Raw genomic sequence first — 14407 nt, forward strand, 5'->3', positions numbered from 1 at the left:
ATAGTGTTATGAGTGAGAGTCAGCTGTATATGGCAATAAGATATGAAGGCTAGGACTTGAGTGACGTCGTCTGCTGTGGTTCCGGGACAAGTGGCTAGGAACCTGCAGTAAGTGTTCCAGGCCGTGCGGTAAGCCTTAAGTGTGTTGCTAGACAACGAGTGGTTGATGTGCCGAGTTGCATTGGCAAGATGCAGCTTCAATCCATTGTTAGTGGAGACCAAGGAGGAATAGGAGTGGATGATGGTTCGGCTCTGGATTCCTGCTGGAAGAATGAGACAAAATTGAAGCGAGACAGTGCATCTGCTGCAGGATATGCTCACAGTGAATGTTAAATTGGTGATGTAGTGATAATTGCACCAGCCTGCGCAGGAAGGACATGACAGGGAGCGACATGGATCTACCCTTATTAATGATGTCGGCTGTTGCCTGGTTGTCTGTGGTGAAGAGTACTGTCTGACCTGTCCACGTGTGGCCCCCAGACTTGGGCTGCTGCCATTATGGCGTACAGTTCGAACAAAGATGAGGATCAAGTGAAACCAGGAAACAGCAGATTTCTGGGGGCCAGGGACTGGTGAAACAGTGGTGGCCAAAAATAGCAGCAAAGCCTGTGGAGGCTGCAGCATCCGTGACTACTTGTGATGACTGGGCTGATACTGAGGGAATAAACATGGATATACCATTCCAGTTGGTGAGAAACTCATCCCACATAGTTAAGTCCGCTACGGTTGCTGGGTGGTTGCTGGGTCTAGTCTGAGGACTTGGTCAGGGTCCTGTACTCGGATGAGAAAGACCAAGAGCCGTGAGATGAGCGAACATCCCTGTGGAATAATCCTCATCACAAAATTGAGCATCCCTATCAAGGACTGCAGCTTTCTTTTAGTACAGCCCTGTGACCAGGTAAAATCATGAATGACCGACTGACATGGGCTAGTTTGTCAGCAGGCAGGCTAGCCTGCATGTCCAGGATGATGCCTAAGAAGGTGATGGAATGTGCCGGGCCTTCCACTTTGTGTTCCGCTATAGGCACATTGAGATTGTTGAAGACCACTCTTAGCTTGTCTAGGTTTATGGGGGATATTTCTAGCAGAAAGTTATCGAGATTATGGATAACCCCGTGGCACTGGGCCTGGTGTGATAGGATCCAAGTCAGGGACTGGGCGAAAACACCAAACCGCCATGGGCTGTCTTTAGACCCAAAGGTCAGTTTGGTGAAAAATAGTAGGAACCCATCTGCTTCATGCCCGGTCACTGCCAGAGGGATGGCTCAATAGGCAGGAGCTAGAATGCGTCTGCGATATCCGCTTTGGATAGCCAGGCATCGGTGCCTATCTTAATGATGGCCTCGGTGGCCAGGTCGACTGATGTGTATTTGAGAGAAAATTTCTCAGAAGGGGTCAGGGACTTCAGACTAGGGATATGTGAGAAATGAGGCGCACGCAAGTTGAACACTATGAAGGGGCATCTTGTGACTGCCTAAGAGCACCAATTTTTTGGGTGGTTGGAAGATTGGCAGATCGCACAGAGTGGGGAACGAAGACCAGCAAAGTGGCAAAAAAACAGTTGCGTGTCTGTGACGCTCTAGTCAGTAATGATCTGGAACTGGGCAAGTCTTGCCACTGCTTAGGCTGAGAATGACCAATGGTAGTCGTGGAAGGCAAAAGCACCATATTTTTAAGCAAGATGTAACACTGAATTAAGGTATAAGTCCAGCTCGGTGGAGGCTGAACAAAAGGACGTCTCTGAACATCCCAAAAGTCAGGGCAAATGTGGTAGCTGACAGCTTCTGACCTGACATTTGACTTGACAAGCACTGAGATGTCCCCCTGGCGTACCTGCAGAAGGAGAAGCTGTCATCGGGGCCAAGACCGGGTCAGGGAGGGTCGAGGGTGGGCGAACTTTCCATAGTGTGACTCTGGTCTGGATGTCCGAACTGTTGAGGTTTAAGGAGATGATCAAATAATGCAGCTGGGAAATGGCCCCGGAGATGGATTGCAGAGATGTCTGCTGGGTATTGGGCCAGAACAGCTCTGCCTTCCTGGCCATAGTGGGAAAGGGAATATCCCTGCTTCAGAAATGCATTTGGGGATGGTCCATCCCCTGAGGGACTGTACGCTGCCGCGCTCTGAGCCTGCGGAGGGTGACAGAGGGGCAGGTGTGAAGTTATTGCTGCCAGCCTGCGGCATGGCTCCAGCTGGGGGGGGGGGGGGGTGCTCATGTTAAGAGGAGTCATAGTCATAGGATAGAGAGCGAAGTGGTAAAGAGAAAACTCAGAGAGGAGGAAAAAGAGAAGGATAGGAAAATGAATGATAGGCGTAGACAGGAACTGACAGTGTTCTGTTGTGGCAGAACTATGTAGAGTGATAATTTAACTCAAAAGAGTGCGAAACGACCAAGGTGGGCAGGAGGTGACTGGCCAGATAACTGATAGCTTGGGTGCCTGTTTATGGCAAGTACAAACCTGAAGACCAGAAGCCCAGGGTGTACTGGAGCGTGAAATTGAAGTCTGGTACGGCCTACTTAGGAATGAAACACTTGCACTGCCAGCAAGCCTATTGTTAAACAACCTTGTCTGCGAGATGAAGGGTTGCCCTTCGAAAAGAGAGTGTCACGTATAGACATATGTGACAGAAACTAACGCCTGGAGAGCACGTCCAATGATGTATGTGAAGTAACGGTATAGTGAAAGGGTGCTATAGAATGATGTAATAGAGAAACCCGTTAACTATTTACCTGACTGACGCTCTAGTAGTGAGTTCCTGGTTAGGATCGAACTCGGTCAACCAAGAACACCTGAAGTAGGGGTGACAGAAGTGCAACAAGACCCCTTACTCCCCCCTTTTTTTTTTCTTATTTGTTTGTCCCCCTTGTATGCGACTGGCACTGGTGAAGATGAAATCATTGTGTTTTTTTTTGGGGGGGGGGGGGGGGGATACGTCCAACCTGGTACAGGATGGAACCTGAACTCAATTGACCTGAGGGAGAAAGACAGACGGAAAATAACGAGTGGCTCGTATGAATGCCACTGGAGACGTGCGGCCGATTAAGTGCCACTAAAATGAAGTGTGGCTGTGTGAGTGCCACTGAGTGTTCTTGCAGCGATAGCAAGGAGTTTACGCTGAAATGCATGTTTTGCAGCGATTGCAAATGGTTAATGCTGAGATGCGTGTATTTGCAGCGATTGCAAGGAGTTTAGGCTGAGAGGCATGTTTGCAGCGTTTGCAAAATGGGCAACTGCTGGGATGCGTGCATTTGCAGCGATCGCAAGGAGTTTATGCTGAGATGCATGTTTGTGGCGAATGCGATGGGTATATGCTGAGATGCGTGTTTATAGCGAATGCAATGGGTATATGCTGAGATGCGTGTTCATAGCGAATGAGATGGGTATATGCTGAGATGCGTGTTTCTTTCAAAAAATTTTATTCTCAATTCACAGACAGAATATACAGTACATTGTTAAAATAGTTTCGGTATAACAAAATATGTAAAACAATGAAACAAACAACTTGCGACATCATACTCGATAACACGGTACAGACAAGCAAATGCGTATGCCGCGTAGAGCTGTACGAAGAGTATTTACTGGAACATATAGCGAACAGAATTGAAACATTCCGATTGTATCGGAGTCAGTTAGTTTAGGTACACTCTTCCTCTAAGTTAGTTGTAAATAGAGGAGAAATGGTACTGCATGTACAAAAGATTTCCATATAAAGAGAGGGGAGGAGAAGGAGAGAACAGCTAGAAGAAGACAGAAATAAAGGTTGGAAAATAGAATGACGGGAAAGGGGAGAAAGAGTAGGAGAGAAGAAAAGAAGGAAAGTCGGTCAACCGGTCCGTACAGACCCAGGCCCTCATACGCTTGAGACCATCCCAATTCTGCAAATAGCTTAGGGCTCAAATAGATAGGGGTCGAAATCCGGGGGTAGAAAGTGTTGTATCCAGGGTTGCCATATTTTGTAGAATTGGGGCATACGATCGAGGAGTTTCGCCTCTGATTTGGAGTGAATCATGGCCCTTGTTACCCTATTCTTCATTTCCGCCACCGAGAGCGTAGGGGTTTTCCACGCCTTGGCAATAGTTTGTTTAGCAGCTGTGGTGAGTTGCAAAAATAAGGCCAATTGACTACGAGTGTAGTTATGGGGAGTAGAGTTGAGAAGGGCCAACGAGGGGTCAGGTAAAATAGTGTGCCCCGCAAGGGTCGATGCAATCTGGAAGGAAGTTATCCAAAAACGCTGTGCTACTGAGCAAGACCACCATATGTGGAAGTGTGTGCCCGCTGTGTTACAACCCCTGAAGCATGTAGCGGGATATCCCGGAACAAATTTGGCTATCCTGGCTGGGACCAAGTACCAGCGCATAAGGACTTTATAATTAGCTTCAGAGGCTATAACATTCTGTGTTGCTTTATTTGTGTTAGTCCAGATTGTGTTCCATGTGTCTACTTCGAGGTCTGTGGACCAGCCCCTAGTATAGGATGGGAGTGATGTAGGGGAGGAGGAGAAATGAGTGTACAGTTGGGAGATAATGCCTGGTGCATGTGGGTCTGTTTCGCATATTTGCTCGTAAAAAGAGTTACTATCATGGGGACTAGTAGGTTTAGGGATTGAGTTGAGGAAATGGGCGATCTGTAGATAACGAAAACATTCGCTATTGGGTATGTGCGATTGGGCCTGGAGTGTAGGGAAGGACCTGATTTTGCCTTTGTGCATAAGGGCACCAACTCGGTCGAGCCCTGCTCCAGACCAAGCCGTAAATAATCCAGGTTCAGAAAAGGCAGGGATAAATGAAGGGTGGCCGATAATAGAGAGTAATGGTAGATGACGAGATTTAAGTCGGAAAGATTTGTGGGTCTCGTCCCAGATTCTAAGGGAATGGGCTGTAATCGGATTGCTGAGTCTGCTTCTCTGTGTAGGGGGGAGCCACAAGAGATTAGATATACTTATCGGGGAGGTGTCTATAGCTTCGGGGCTGACCCATATCGGTATCTCCGTTTTAGCATGGTATAGGGTGAGTTGTGCAATTTGAGCTGCACAGTAATAGTATCTAAAATTTGGTACTCCCAATCCACCTAATGACTTGTGGCGGTACATAGTAGCTTTGGTGACTCTAGGCCTAATTGTTCCCCAGATGTATTTGAATACTTTACCTTGAACCAGGCGATGAAAATATAATGGGACACGAATCGGGAGGACTCGGTATAGATATAATAATTTAGGTAACAGTGTCATTTTGACTGCCACTATGCGACCCAACCACGATACACACAATGGCTGCCAGGAAGATAGAAGACTAGTCAGCTTCCTAAATAGCGGAAGATAGTTATATTGGAACAAATGCAGCGGATCTTTTGTGATATGGACACCAAGATATGGGATAGAGGATGAGGACCATTGAAAAGGGAAATTGCTGCGAAGAAGATTAAGCTCATCACTCGGCAGAGATACGTCTAGAGCTCTAGATTTAGCCTGGTTGACCTCTAGGCCAGAAATAACAGCGAACTTCTCCAGTAATTTGCATAAATTAGGCAAGGTCGTATGAGGAGTTGTAACGAACAGCAAAGCATCATCTGCAAACAGACACAATTTATGTGTCGTGTTTGCTATCTCCAATCCCCGGATGTTCGGGTCTGCCCTTATTAAAGCAGCCAAGGGTTCGATAGCTAAGGCGAACAACAAGGGTGAGTGGGGACAGCCTTGTCTCGTTCCTCGCTGTATAGGAAAGCATTCTGACTCAAAGCCGGCATAGCGTACATAAGCACAAGGTTGGGTGTATAGGGCTCCTATCCATTTGAGAAAGTGAGGACCAAATCCCCAATATTGTAGTATATATTGCAGGTATGACCAAGAGACCGTATCAAATGCCTTGCGTATATCCAGTGAGAGCAAATGCATGGGAATCTTACGAGCTTTAGCAATATGCTGTAGCAAGACGACCCTCCGGACATTATCACTGGCTTGTCTCTTGGGGATGAACCCAACCTGGTCCTTATGTATCAGTTTCCCTATTACTGGATTGAGTCGTAGCGCTAGGACCTTGGCCAGAATTTTGACGTCAACATTAAGTAATGATATCGGCCTAAAGTTGGACCATAAAGTAGAATCAGTGTTCGGTTTAGGAATCATCGAAATAATAGCTGTTAGAGCATCTCTGCCGAAGGAATGTTGCTGGAGGAGAGAATTAAAAGATTTAGTTAAAAGGGGGGAGAGGGTGTGGGTAAATTTTTTGTAATATGATGCCGGTAAACCGTCTGGGCCGGGCCTTTTGTTAGGTTTAAGGGACTTGATAGCTGCAAGAATTTCTACATTGGATATAGGTGCTTCTATTGTTGAACAGTCAGTATTTGAAAGGTTAGGGAGAGATAGCGGGTGGAGGAGGGAATTCGCCTGGGCGCTAGAGAAGGGTGCACCAGGTTCATATAGTTTAGACAATCGAGTACTAAATTCTGTTAAGATTTTCACTGGGTTATTGGTCATGCCACCCTGTGCCAGCCGAAGCGTAATAGGCTTAAAGGACCTATCAGGTTGCCGTAGGCGCAGTGCTAAAAAGGCGCTAGGCTTGTTTGCCTTTGTATAAAGTGTATGCGCCGATTTGTGGATAGACTTATCTGCCTCTTCAGCAAGCACAAGGTCCAGGGCCAACTTGGCTTTATCTAGAGCAAGTCTATTAGTCTCAGTGGGGTCAGACTGAAAGAGAAGAAAGGAACGCTGGTGGTCCTCCTCTAGCTGTTGTAACTGGGCCTGTCTGAATTTCTTAAGGTGAGAGGATACCGAAATGCATGTACCTCGGATAACTGGTTTATGGGCTTCCCAGAGGAGGGTAGGAGATATTCCCGGGGTGTTGTTAAAAGAAACATAGTCGTTTAAGGCCGTCTGAATATCTAGACAATAAGACGGATTAGATAGCTGAATTTCGTTCAAAGACCATGTTCTATCTGTGTTCTGCGGGATTATTGATGAAACTGTCGTGATCACCGCGCTATGGTCAGACCAGGATATCGGGTGTATGCGGGAATGCAACAGAGTGGGCGCAGCAGCTAGCGGGATGAAGATGTGGTCAATCCTCGAGAAGGATTTATGTGGGTTTGAATAAAAAGTATAGTTCTTCTTAAGGGGGTTGCATTCACGCCATGTATCGAGGAGCGTCACGTGAGCAAGCTGCTTGCTTAGTCTTTTAGAGAGAGAAAATTTTTCTGACGAGTATGGGGACTTATCCAGGTATGGATGCAGGACTAAGTTAGAGTCGCCGCATACGTAAAGCGCTCCTCTAGCATGTGTCTGAATTATCTGTAGTAAATGTGAGAAAAAAGGGTTAGGGTTAGTATTGGGGGCGTAGTATGACACAAAGGTAACTTCCGTGTCCTGTATGTGTCCTGAAACTAATAGGTAGCGACCTTCTGGATCTCTTACCTCCGACGAGATAGAGAATAGAAGAGAATGGTGGAATGCTAAGAGGACTCCTCTGTGCTTCGTGGAAGAGGAGGCTGTGTAAACTTGGGGAAATTTGGCATTGAAAAATTTAGGTGTGGTATGGGCTGCAAAGTGTGTTTCTTGTAGTGCGACTACTTGGGCTTTCAAGGAGATAAAGGTTCTAAAGGCCTTAACTCATTTGTTGGGGGAATTGAGTCCCTTCACATTGAGTGATAAGATACTCAGGGGGGCCATGAGATTTGGTAGAAAAAAAGCGGACATTAGCCTACCCAGGGCTGCACGGACCGATCGACCATAGATGTGAGGAGGAGACAATAGAGAAAGACATGACAGAACAAAGGATAGAGTAGAGAGCAGAGAGTAGAAAAGGTGAGAGGAGAAAAAGAGCGTTGCATGGGGCGGTGTGGACCGAACCCAGCAACTAGGGGGAACGACAATCAACCCGCCGACTCGCCAGTCAACAGGGGGTCGTACCATCAGAAGGGGGAGCAGTGACAATTCACCACTGCGAACCGGTAATGAAAAGGCATACATTTGCAAATAGAAAACATTGTTAATGACAGAATATGATTCAAACATAAAGTAAACTGAAAAGCCCAGGGGTATGGACTGGGAAACTTAGAGATTATCAAGTAATATTAGTAATATTATATATTTTAAACCTTATTTTAGTTCTGCCGGGATTTGAGAAGTCATGGCAGCTCAAATAATAGGGAGGTAAGGAGGGGACGGGGAACAGGGAAAAAGTGATGGGGGGGGGGGGAACAGGGGGAGGGGGGGAACAAGGAAAGGTAGGGAGGGGGATCCAGGAGGGTAAGAGTAAGCAAAGACAATAGGAGCATCGTGTGACATTTCCATTCTGAAAGTAGCTAAAAATACATGAATAAATAAATATCTCGCGAGGAGATGAACAGGCCTACGAGTCAGTGACTCGTCAATCTTGGCCAGATCATCGGCCCGCGAGAAAATAACTAGGATGGTCAGAAGGTATATCCACTACCGGTCTAATTTAGTCGCCAACTGTCACATAGAACAAATATAAAGCTGTACTGTTTTAGCAAATATTGTGGCGGCACAGACTAAAAGGAAACAATGTGGGCATCAAAGCAGAAGAGCCCGGTATAGTGTGTCTAAGTTAAAAAAAAAGAAGGGGGGGGGGGGAAGGGGGGGCAAATGGTAGGTGGGGTAAAGATGTGGATAAAGTACTTTGGAGAAAGTGGCAGTGTCTTAGTCTCGGCTACCTGCCGGGATCAGTATAGGCTTGCAGGCCTGTGCTCAAATAACGTGAGTCTCGTGGTAAGTTCAGGTTACGGCAGTAAAAATTGGGGAGACAAAAAACAAAAAGAAGTAACTGAACAGGAGGGGATCAGCGAGGTATGAATACCTTTGGGCTAGGATAGCTCAGTCTAGAAGAGGACTTGGGGGTGCCTCGCCGAGGCACAGATACGCCAGGGAGATCCTGCCGATTCCTCCTCGGGGTAGCCATGTTAGGATAGGGTGTAGCTCGTGCCGGGGTTCGAGGCACCACATCTCCCACTGGAGGGGGTGGGGCTGACGGAGCCAGTTGGAGGTTCTCTAAGAGGGCTTGAAGAATCGCTGGCGTAGAGCAGGTGTGTTGCTGCCCCTGGTATGCGAAGTAAAGAGCAAATGGGAACCGCCATGCATACTTAATTTGATGTTGTTGAAGGATTAGCAACTGTGGCTTCATTGCACGTCTCTTTGTAATTGTTAGTGGGGCTAAATCCGTGAATAGCTGGTAGGAATGGCCCTGGAACTGAAGGTTGTTCTTTTCGCGGGCTATAGACATGAGTTGCTCCTTCGTTCGGAAGTAATGTAGCTTAACAATAATGTCGCGGGGAGGTCCGTCCGCTTGGCGTCTGGTGAGTGCTCTGTGGATACGATCGAACTCTAACCGTTCGATTGGAATAGAGGGGGATAACTCTTGAAACAAAGCCGTCGTAAATGACTGGAGATCATCGACTGATTCAGGAATACCTGTCAAGCGAAGGTTCGACCGACGCGAACGGTTCTCGATATCTTCCAGTCGGGACAGCAGAACAGCATTTTCCTCCCGGAGAGCCTCCTGTTCTTGTGCCAATTCACGCAAATTGAGCTCGGTGTCATCGGCCCTGGTTTCCAAGTCCGCCGTGCGTTGACCCAGCTCACGAATTTCTCGGGAAAGTCTATCAGTTATCTGATCCGAAGTTGTTTTCAGCGCTTTCTTAAGCATTAGATCCATATGTGCCAGGAAATCGGCCTGAGACATGCCAGAAACCGGAGGCGTTGGGGAGGCCGGAGATTCAGGCCGCTCACCTTCTTCCTCGCTACTGCTACCGTGGTCTCGAGGTAGGCCTTGTAGTTGTGTGGCAGCAAGGGCCTTCGCCGCCATTTTAGAGGAGGCGCGCACCAAGGCCTCTTTAATAGGTTTCTGCTTTTGCTTCCCTCGCTGGCCCGTAAGAACCATCCCGGGTGAGGGGCAGTAGGATACCCGAGGATCGGAGCAGATTCGGGAATCGTTAGCAGTGAAATACGACGTTATATATCCCGGTTCAGCAGCGGTGAGTGCGGAGCTCTAGTGACTTGCGTCCGCCATGCTGAGCTCCGCGCATGCGCCCCCGAGATGCGTGTTTATAGCGAATGCAATGGGTATATGCTGAGATGCGTGTTTATAGCGAATGCAATGGGTATATGCTGAGATGCGTGTTTATAGCGAATGCAATGGGTATATGCTGAGATGCGTGTTTATAGCGAATGCAATGGGTATATGCTGAGATGCGTGTTTATAGCGAATGCAATGGGTATATGCTGAGATGCGTGTTTATAGCGAATGCAATGGGTATATGCTGAGATGCGTGTTTATAGCGAATGCAATGGGTATATGCTGAGATGCGTGTTCATAGCGAATGCAATGGGTATATGCTGAGATGCATGTTTATAGCGAATGCAATGGGTATATGCTGAGATGTGTGTTCATTTTGAATGCAATGGGTATATGCTGAGATGCGTGTTTATAGCGAATGCAATGGGTATATGCTGAGATGCGTGTTCATAGCGAATGCAATGGGTATATGCTGAGATGCGTGTTCATAGCGAATGCAATGGGTATATGCTGAGATGCGTGTTTATAGCGAATGCAATGGGTATATGCTGAGATGCGTGTTTATAGCGAATGCAATGGGTATATGCTGAGATGCGTGTTCATAGCGAATGCAATGGGTATATGCTGAGATGCATGTTCATAGCGAATGCAATGGGTATATGCTGAGATGCATGTTCATAGCGAATGCAATGGGTATATGCTGAGATGCGTGTTGTTGCAGCTATTGCAAGATGTGTATTTTTGCAGCCTTTGCAAAGAAAGGTGACCTACTGATAGGCAAAAATAAAAGGATAGCAGAAATTGTATGTGTAGGAACGAACTGTCAAAATGGCATACGTAACGAATCGTAGATTCATGCTAGGGAGTGTAACGAATTGAGTGTGTAATACCCGTGATGTGAACTGTTGTGCTGCCGATGTGACTGGGTTCGGTTTGGATTGTGATGCATGTAGCTGCCGACGTGATCTGAATCAGTCAGAAAATGTATATGAATAATGAATCGTAGGGTATGGCTGACATGACTGACATGACTAGGTTTGAATCGGACTATGGTATGTATGCAACGTATCTGATATGAACAGATACAGACAGTGAAACCAGGAGAATTCACCTCTGAAACCAAGGCAGTCTCCTGCAGAGTCCCCCAAGGATCGCCCTTGTCGCCAGTGCTCTTCAACATATACATCCGCCCACTCCTCAATATCATCAGATCATCGGACCTCTGCTGCCTCTCATACGCTGACGAAACGCAACTTTATTTTCGTTTTACAGAACAAAAAGACCATCACCAGCGACTAGAAAATTGCCTAGCTTTGATAGAAGACTGGATGACCACTAACTCCCTCAAACTCAACGAATCAAAAACAGAGCTTCTCATCCTACACGCAAACCATAATTCCCGAACCAAGATCCCCTGGACACCACCCACCATCTTTGGGCAGACCGTCCCCCCAAAGACCAAGGCAAAGAGTCATCTTTGACTCGCAAATGTCAATGGATGCCCAAATAGGAGCAGTAGTCAGTGGCTCTCACCATCTGCTAAGCCTGCTACGCAGACTAATCCCGTTCATCCCAAAGAAGGACAAAGCAGTGGTAGTTGGAACAGTCATTAATTCACGACTGGACTACGCAAACTCCCTTTACATAGGATTACCCCAATATCAACTTGCATGCTTACAACTTATCCAAAATACGGCGGCAAGGCCGATAACAGGGAAAAAACCCTGGGAATCCATCTCCTCTTCTCTGAGGAGCCTACACTGGCTAACTGTAAAGAATCAAATCACATTCAAGACCCTCTGCCTCACCCACAAATGCATGCATGGAGACGCTCCTCAATACCTATTTGAGAAAATAAAACACTACACATCCAACCGCAGTCTTCGATCCTCTAACCAAAACCTCCTCTTCGTTCCCAAATCTTGGTACAAATCAAAGGGGGAATGGAGATTCGCTGTCCAAGGACCACGGCTATGGAACGCTCTACCAACCAACATCCGCTTGGAAGAAAACCTCCAGATTTTCAGGAAAAAACTCAAGACCTTCCTCTTCTAGAAGCTGGACAACAAAGCTCCAATCACATTCAAGACCCTCTGCCTCACCCACAAATGCATGCATGGAGACGCTCCTCAATACCTATTTGAGAAGAAAAAAAAACACTACACTCCCAACCGCAGTCTTCGATCCTCTAACCAAAACCTCCTCCTCGTTCCCAAATCCCGCTACAAATCAAAGGGGGAACAGAGATTCGCTGTCCAAGGACCACGGCTATGGAACGCTCTACCAACCAACATCCGCTTGGAAGAAAACCTCCAGGTTTTCAGGAAAAAAACTCAAGACCTTCCTCTTCTAGAAGCTGGACAACAAAGCTCAGCACAGCGCCTTGAGGTGATTCAGTTCGCATTGTGTGCTATACAAATTATTCATTCATTCATTCATTCATTCGTAGTAGGGTAAATGAAGTTGGTTAAAAAGTATGAAGTGAAAGCGATACGAATTGGTTACAGAGTGTATGCCACCCCTTACTCTAAACCAGGGGTCTCAAACTGGTGGCCCTCCAGCTGTTGCTCAACTACAAGTCCCATCATGCCTCTGCCTTTGGGATTTATGGTTGTAACTGTCAGCCTTGCAATGCCTCATGGGACTTGTAGTTTCGCAACAGCTGGAGGGCCACCAGTTTGAGACCCCTGCTCTAAACCAAACCCATACCAACTACCCAAACCTCCCAGGCTAATTAAGTACAGACAAGGCACCAGGTGGGTCTAATTACCACCTCAATCAGCCACAGAACCCGTGCAAACAATACATGCTCATCTCCAAATGGATGAGACGGCAACCCACTGTCAATCCTATGAGCAACAAAGCCTGTATCGAGTGAAATCAAACAACGACCGACAGTGGCTCGGAGGCTTTGATCTACAAATGAAATGTATGTTTGTGGCATGGGACGACAAGCAAGGCCGAGGGGATATACAAATCTACTACACCTGTGCCGGGACACGATCGACAACAACTCAGAGGCAGCCAAGAACAAAAGGCGATGCAGGATAGGAAACATAGCGAATCATAACATTTCGTATGAACGAAAAGGTACGAACACTACCTGCAACAGCGAGCAAGAACCGCCGATGAAGAGCACGTATGAGGAAGCTGCAAGACATGTGTAATCGAATGAACAGACTCACAAACACGAGGTGAGCTAGGAAGAGCCGGCCCAGTAGGGTTGCCACCTCATCCCTTTAAACCCAAACACATATGAATTACACAGGTTCTGAGACTTAGCCCCTGTACACACGATCGGAGATTCCGACAGAATGTGTCCTATCGGACCGGTTTGTCGGATAATCCGACTGTGTGTGGTATGCATCGGACTGATTCCGTCTGAATATCCGTCGGACCCAATTTTCCAACTTGTTGGAAATATTTTCCGACAAACTGGTTCGATCGGACATACTCCGATCATGTGTAGAGAATTTTGATCGGACCAAGTGCCACGCATGCTCAGATCAAATTCCTACATCAAAGCTATTGGCTACTAGCCTGAACGTAGTCCCATCGTAACAAAATTACGTCATCACGTTCTGAATGATCGGATTTTTGGACAACTTTGTCCGACCGTGTGTATGCAACAGTTTCGGACAAGATCCGACGGACAAAATCCGACGGATTTGGTTGTCGAAATCTCCGACCGTGTGTACAAGGGCTAAGGCCCCTTTCATACTGAAGCACCTTTAAACTGCCAGTAAAACACTGAGCGCTTTTGAAGAGCTTTCCATTAATTTCAATGGAGAGGGGCATTTTTTCACCGCCCTGCCAGCGCACTGCCCCAATGCGAAAGCATTCATTGATTTTAATGAAAATAGGTTTTCGTGAGCTTTTCAGATGCTTTTTTAGCGTAAAAGCGCCTGAAAAGTGCCTCAGTGTGAAAGGGGTCTTTAGTGCAGATAAGGCACCAAGTGAGTTTAATTACCACCTTAATCAGCCACAGAACCTGTGTAATTATTATGTGTTTGGGTTTAAAGGGATGAGGTGGCAACCCTACAGCCCAGCAACGTGTAGTATCGCGCACTGAACCAACAAAGAGCATTGGTGGCCTGAATTTATGGGAGGAGCCCGTGGGTATTTAAGCCGGCCGCTCGCCCTTGCTCTTTATCGGTTCAGTGCACGATACTACACGTTGCTGGGCCGGCTCTTCCCATCTCACCTCGTGTTTGTGAATTCGATCGAGTGCGTTGCGGCTTCCCTGTTCGCGGTCTTCGTGGGCGGTTCCCGCTCACTGTTGCAGGTAGCGTTTTAACCTTTTCGTATCATGTGCAATCTTGCAATTTGTTATGCTTCCTATCCTGCATCCCTTTCGTAAAAAAAGCCTGCCTCCGAGTTG

At 47.0% G+C, this 14407-nt stretch overlaps 1 protein-coding gene across 2 annotated transcripts in view; it reads right to left on the minus strand.

Moving 5' to 3' along the window:
- The window catches only part of LOC143961812 (NACHT, LRR and PYD domains-containing protein 3-like), a 117535-nt gene that overhangs the window by 76800 nt on the left and 26328 nt on the right, over positions 1-14407 (minus strand). The window lies entirely within an intron of this gene.

The sequence above is a fragment of the Lithobates pipiens genome, unplaced genomic scaffold (assembly GCF_037356315.1).
Source record: "Lithobates pipiens isolate NorthernLeopardFrog02 unplaced genomic scaffold, aLitPip1_a1.2 Scaffold_8, whole genome shotgun sequence".
NCBI lineage: Eukaryota > Metazoa > Chordata > Amphibia > Anura > Ranidae > Lithobates > Lithobates pipiens.